The 7724-nt window shown below is 33.1% G+C and overlaps 1 long non-coding RNA gene across 1 annotated transcript in view; it reads left to right on the top strand.

Moving 5' to 3' along the window:
- The window catches only part of LOC106461482, a 63479-nt gene that overhangs the window by 31847 nt on the left and 23908 nt on the right, over positions 1-7724 (top strand). Inside the window, exon 2 of the long non-coding RNA XR_001290925.2 lies at positions 6242-6361. This is a non-coding gene — a long non-coding RNA (uncharacterized LOC106461482). The remainder of the gene's footprint in view (positions 1-6241; positions 6362-7724) is intronic.

The raw sequence follows: 7724 nt of genomic DNA, 5'->3' as shown, positions 1-7724 counted from the left end.
CCCCCCCCCCCCCCCCCCCGCGCTCGCGGTGGTTCAGTGGTAAGTCTGAGAGTTATAAAGCGAAGGTCTCGATACCCGCAGTTCGCAGAGCACAAATAGCTCATTGTGTGGCTTTGTGCTTAACGGCAAACGAATAAAAAAATATAAGAATTAGTGAACTATTTATCCCAAATGTCGTAGAGAGTTGGTTAGTCAACTTTCAACCCTTTTTAAACAAATAATGTAACAAGTTGAAATACATTTTAAATATAACATATATCTTGAGTTTGGATTAATATCTGATCTAACTAACTACAATAGTTCGAAACCTGTGTTGTTTACAGTAAATACTTATACAGAGGCATGTTGTATAGGTTTAACCGATCTATGTTCTTAAAGACATGTCTCTTCGGAGTGAGATCCCTGCGGTGGGCACAGCGCAGATAGCCCATTGTGCAGATTTGTGTTTAAAACAAACAAACAACAACACAATATATGTTAAGTACTTACAGTGCGGTTGTGGTAATAAGGTCTAAAACGAATTAGTAATTAGCATCTAGTTAATAAGATAAAGAGTTACTAATTAATAATTTGACTAATGTGACTAGGTTACTAAAACGTGACATCGAACGATATATCTTTTGTTGTTCTATAACGAAGCTGAGTTGTGATGTATTCCATAATATAACAAAGGTGTGTAATCATATAACATGTAGCAATTAGACGAACAGACAGATTTTAAACAAGCTTTTAAAATCACATAATACAAGCCACTGTGTATAAGTATATCACGTACGCATACACAAACACATTGTGAACGTTTACAGTAGAAATGATTATTGTGTGTGTGAGCATACATAAGTATATACACACAAACACATTTTGAACGTTTACAGTAGAAATGATTATTGTGTGTATGGGCATACATAAGTATATACACACAAACACATTTTGAACGTTTACAGTAGAAATGAGTATTGTGTGTATGGGCATACATAAGTATATACACACAAACGCATTTTGAACGTTTACAGTAGAAATGAGTATTGTGTGTATGGACATACATAAGTATATACACACAAACATATTTTGAACGTTTACAGTAGAAATGAGTATTGTGTGTATGGGCATACATAAGTATATACACACAAACATATTTTGAACGTTTACAGTAGAAATGAGTATTGTGTGTATGGGCATACATAAGTATATACACACAAACACATTTTGAACGTTTACAGTAGAAATGAGTATTGTGTGGATGGGCATACATAAGTATAAACACACACAAACATATTTTGAACGTCTACAGTAGAAATGAGTATTGTGTGTATGGGCATACATAAGTATATATACACAAACACATTTTGAACGTTTACAGTAGAAATGAGTATTGTGTGTGTATGGGCATACATAAGTATATACACACAAACACATTTTGAACGTTTACAGTAGAAATGATTATTGTGTGTATGGGCATACATAAGTATATACACACAAACATATTTTGAACATTTACCGTAGAAATGAGTATTGTGTGTATGGGCATACATAAGTATATACACACAAACATATTTTGAACGTTTACAGTAGAAATGAGTATTGTGTGTATGGGCATACATAAGTATATACACACAAACATATTTTGAACGTTTACAGTAGAAATGAGTATTGTGTGTATGGGCATACATAAGTATATACACACAAACATATTTTGAACGTTTACAGTAGAAATGAGTATTGTGTGTGTGTGTATGGGCATACATAAGTATATATACACACAAACATATTTTGAACGTTTACAGTAGAAATGAGTACTGTGTGTATGGACATACATAAGTATATACACACAAACACATTTTGAACGTTTACAGTAGAAATGAGTATTGTGTGTGTATGGGCATACATAAGTATATACACACAAACACATTTTGAACGTTTACAGTAGAAATGAGTATTGTGTGTATGGGTATACATAAGTATATACACACAAACACATTTTGAACATTTACCGTAGCAATGAGTATAATTTTATGAAACACATTTTGTATTGTAACGATGATAACAAGCATTCTAAACCCACAACCATGACGAATATACTTGTAAGTGTTATTAGTTAACACTAACTGTTTAAACATACATCACAACCATGACGAATATACTTGTAAGTGTTATTAATTAACACTAACTGTTTAAACATACATCACAACCATGACGAACATACTTGTAAGTGTTATTAGTTAACACTAACTGTTTAAACATATATCACAACCGTGACGAATATACTTGTAAGTGTTATTAGTTAACACTAACTGTTTAAACATACATCCACTAGCAACGATGCCGTAAGTACGAATGTTTCAGTACGGTCTTTATAACGGTCAATACGGTATTACATCTAGTGTTTATAAACTTTTTACATATTTACTGTATAGAACACTTGAGTAAAAATACATTAAAACACAACTACTCACAAAACTAACATAAACGAACAGTTAAGTAAAAACAATTAGTATTTAGATGTATTGGAAAACCTGCTAATAAAGCTATTTAGATGTATTGGAAAACTACACATATGTACAATGTACTAAAACACGTTAACAAAACTATTTAGATGTATTGGAAACCTACACATATGTATAATGTACTACAAAACATGCCAACAAAACTATTTAGATGTATTATAGAAGCCTATATGCACACACACCTGTACACTGTACTACAACACTTCATGATCTAGGCCTACAAAACATGCCAACAAAATTATTTAGATGTATTATAGAGGCCTATATGCACACATACACACCTGTACACTGTACTACAACACTTCATGATCTAGGTCTACAAAACATGCCAACAAAACTATTTAGATGTATTATAGAGGCCTATATGCACACACACCTGTACACTGTACTACAACACTTCATGATCTAGGGCTACAAGATATGCCTACAAAACTATTTAGATGTATTATAGAGGCCTATATGCACACACACCTGTACACTGTACTACAACACTTCATGATCAAGGCCTACAAAACATGCCAACAAAACTATTTAGATGTATCATAGAGGCCTATATGCACACACCTGTACACTGTACTACAACACTTCATGATCTAAGCCTGGTTTCACAAAACCTGTTGAAATATTTCTAATGTTCTTGCCCAAGTCAATACTAAAATGCAACTTAACAACTTTGTAAAATATTTTCTAAATTGTTGTACAAAGCTATCTTAGGAACGTCTTGGCTAATAATGACTTAAAAATAAAGGGTATCTTAATAACACAATGTATCGGGAAATGTATGGATCTCATCAAATGAGTAGGATGGTCAGTTATGTTGAATGTAATTTTTACAAAATGCCCAACATTTTATTAATCATAATTTTTTCTTTACTTTTCATAAATTTAACGTATTTTTCTTTTTTAGTTATTTTAACAAACAATTTTTCAGCTAATTACGAAAAAAGTAATGGTACAAAACACTATAGCTATAGCATAATTTTTTAAGCCGCGAGAGTTTTCAGTCTTATCTAATGTATTTTTTAGTATATTTAGTATATATTCTGAAATATATAGGTATACGCTTCCTTAATACAGTATATAAACACTTACACATATTCAATGATGCCTTAACGCAGTATTTAAACACTAACACATATATACTTATATCTTAACGCAGTATATTGTGTTCAGGTAGAAGTGTATATGTGTAAGTGTTTAAATTTGTGTTGAGGTATAAGTATACATGTGTAGTGTTTAAATATTGTGTTCAGGTAGAAGTGTATATGTGTAAGTGTTTAAAATTGTGTTGAGGTATAGTGTGCATGTGTAAGTGCTTAAGTATTGTGTTCAGGTAGAAGTGTATATGTGTAAGTGTTTAAATTTAAACACTAGAATATATTCTTAGACCTCAACACAAATTTAAACACTTGCACATATACACTTTTACCTGAACACAATATTCAAACACTACACATGTATACTTATACCTCAACACAAATTTAAACACTTACACATATACACTTCTACCTGAACACAATACTTAAGCACTTACACGTGCACACTATACCTCAACACAAATTATACACTTACACATATACACTGATGTTTTAACACAACATTTAAACATTTAAATATATATACACTGATACATTTATTCATTTATCTTAACATAGCACTTAGAAACCACACACATGTATACTAACCTTAGTACAGTATTTAGAAAAGTACTTACATACTTATTTTAACGCAGTATTTAGGAACGTACAGTACCTTATCATAACACAGTATTTAGGAACGTACAGTATCAAAGCTTTTCACACACATACACAACAGAGCAGAGTATAATCAAAACTTCAACATTTCTGAGATACTTGTCACATAACCTGGTGAAGCGAGGGGTTGTTATATTCTATCCACACATAAACACATCTTCTCAAATTGACCAAAATATCAGCGTTTGCTATTTCATTGGCATTTAGGCAAAGTTTTCAGTTTACTATGAACAACTTTTGTTTTACAAATAGTAGATTTGTTAAGGCTCAACATGTATACCTTATAAAACAAAACCATAACACGCTGGTAAGCCTCAGCCTTATAAGAACGTAGAGAAAATATAACGTTTGGGCAGAAAGATATAGAAGTTTTAATTACGATCATATTATCCAATAAAAACTTTACCTTACATTCTTGCTTTTCATTATACTGTTTTGTTATTCTAATTAACGAATGTAGCTCACTGCGATTACAATTGATATTTTACATGGACTTGAGGATACAAAATCTTATTTATACCAGTGAATAGTTTCTCGCACCTTCAGTATCGTCTTGTAACATCGACGACAGACAGCATAGTTTACAACCATAAATATCTGGTTTAAAACAGCGTAACCTTTGATTGAGAATATGCCAGAATAATTCACGATGACATGGGCAGATGAACACATAAAGTTATCGAGTTCACTTGCTACAGTAAAGGAAACAACAATAATAATAACAAGGGGGGAAATGTTGTCAAATTTCCAATAGTTCAATGTATCATCAGTCAGAGTAGTTTAAAACAGAAGTCAGGAACGTCAGATACGCCAATGTTTAATAGAGATATGTAGCTAGATTACTGTGATTTATTTCAAAGTAATTTAAGCATTACCGAATTACTATAAAGAAACACTAGCTATAGAAGGGTCTACACACACAAAAGATATGTCGATGTATTCATTATCACTATATTTCCTTATAAAATTAACACAGTAAACTAGTGTAGAAGATATGAAATAGTTGTAATATCTTTATGTATTTTATATAGATAAGATTCATGTCTGGAAGTAAGCTGACCCATGTTTGAGCCTCTTTCTTGAAAATATCCAGCAGTAAATACGTTGTAACTAAGTTACATCACTGTAAATAAAAAACTATAGTTCTGTTCAAATAAACAAAGAAAAACACACATACTTACACGAAAAATAAGGTTCGTATAATAAAGCTTTTTTAAAAATCCATATGAGTTTGCCATTATATTCTGATAACACCAGACAACACTTAAAACACTACAATTCATGTTTACGTACTCGCGGTAGGCACAGCACAGATAGTTCATTGTGTAGTTTTGCGGTTAACAACAAAGAGCAAGCTGAAGGTAGTTAAACTCACTAAATACTACTTCTTTTAACCCTTCGTATCACACGTGTGATAACTGTAAAATTTATTATCTCTGAATACAGAATCGATAAAACAAGATGACAGAGGATCTCCTCGTTTTTATTAAGATGTAAATAATGTAAAGTTATTGATGGTTGGTTAGGATATTGGCAAAATATTTAATTTATTCTTAATATGTCCCCCGGTGGGACAGCGGTAAGTTTACGGACTTACAACGCTCAAAACCGTGGTCAGATTCCCCGCCGTGGACACAGTAGATAGTCTAATATGGCTTTGCTCTAAAAAACAACAACAAACTTTCTAAATGGACAATGTTAAGAATATGGAAGAAGAAGAATACAACTCATGAATATATAATTGTTAAAAAAATGTAAGTATGAATGGAGTATTCTGCCAAAAACTCTGAAAGTATAAAGCAAATTTCAGAGTTTCTCTCTCTCTCTGTGTTTTTCATCGCAAAGCCACATTGAACTATCTGCTGTGTTCACCGAGGGGAATCGAACCCGTGATTTTAGTGTTGTAAATTTCGCAGACTTATTGCTGTCCCACCAGGGGACCAAAGTTTCTGTAGCTTTGTTCATTTCGTTTTTTGTTTTTAGTAAAAGTTGATCAAGGAACATGGTCGTCTGACGTAACAATGTGCTAGAACAAGAGTGTTTGAACAGCTGTATATGTCTGAAAGTAACGAACTTCACGTGTTGAGGGGCCTACTACGCAGTGTAAGTATTCATTTCGTCATAAATATGTTCATTAGAGCAAAGTTTCCTTGTTTATACTTATCTAATTAACTGGGCATCATTTTTCGATAAAGCGAAATTGATGATTCAAATTAGTTTTAGATCTGCTCGAAAACCATAAACAATAACATGGCCAGAGTAATTAAACGACGCATATGTATATAGTTTCGCAAATTGAAAATCTTTTCGAGCACAAAGATGCCACAACGTAGAAAATATCCAAATCAAGGTTTCGTATTTCCACACCTATGGAAAATATTCAAAATAAAAACACAAACGAGATAAAAAATATGTTTAAAAAACTTTAAACTTTTCTTGTATCATGACCCGTTAAGTCCCAAACATATCATTAAATATCAGTTTACGTAAGAAGATGATACTTTTTATTGAAGTAAGAAAAAAATATGATAATTTCGGGCAAAAAATCTAATTTTGTGAAACATTTTATGCTTGAAATTTCGTGAGCGGTTAGATTCTTTGATGTCAGGTTGTAATATCCTAGTATATATATATATTTACGTTCGACAGCTATCCAGTTTGTCACTAAGCCTCTTTTTATGCTGTTCATTGACACAGTTCAAGCTAAAATAATAGTGAACTCACCAAACAGGATGTCATCGAAGTGGAAATGAACTTTAAAAAAAAAAACGTTGGGGTTTGTTCGTCATGGAATTGGAAAGTAATGTATGGTAACTATAGCAACTATTTTACGTGCATTGTTTAGCAATATTCTTTTACAGCCATGCTATACAACAGACACCAGCTTACAATTGGAATTTTGTATCGTGTAAGAAACATTCGAATGAACGGCACTGTTAGTAAAAAAAAAAAAAACATTGTTATTCTATTTACATCTACTTACCGTTCATACACATATACTGAGCAAAAAATGATCGGAGTTTATACGATCAGAGTTGTGTGCATTTGTTTGTTTGTTTTGAATTTCGCGCAAAGCTACACGAGGGCTATCTGCTCTAGCCATCCGTAATATAGCAGTGTAAGACTAGAGGGAAGGCAGCTAGTCATCACCACCCACCGCCAACTTTTGGGCTATTCTTTTTCCAGCGAATAGTGGGATTGATCGTCACATTATAACGCCCCCACGGCTGAAAGGGCGAGCATGTTTGGTGTGACGGGGATTCGAACCCGTGACCCTCAGATTGCGACTCGAGCGCCCTAACCACCTGGCCATGCCAGGCCACAGTTGCGTGCATACTGGGTATTGTCTTACATAGGTTAGGTGTCGATATTATACTTTTGTCCAATCATTATATATATCCTAAACAGTGGCGTAAGTATGTCCCCGCAACCCGCGCAATTGCGCGCGTGTGTGTGCAATTGCGCG

This window comes from Limulus polyphemus, unplaced genomic scaffold (genome assembly GCF_000517525.1).
Source record: "Limulus polyphemus unplaced genomic scaffold, Limulus_polyphemus-2.1.2 Scaffold969, whole genome shotgun sequence".
In the NCBI taxonomy this organism is placed as follows: domain Eukaryota; kingdom Metazoa; phylum Arthropoda; class Merostomata; order Xiphosura; family Limulidae; genus Limulus; species Limulus polyphemus.
Note: the sequence above shows the minus strand (reverse complement) of the source record. Positions and strands in the feature narration are given on the sequence as shown.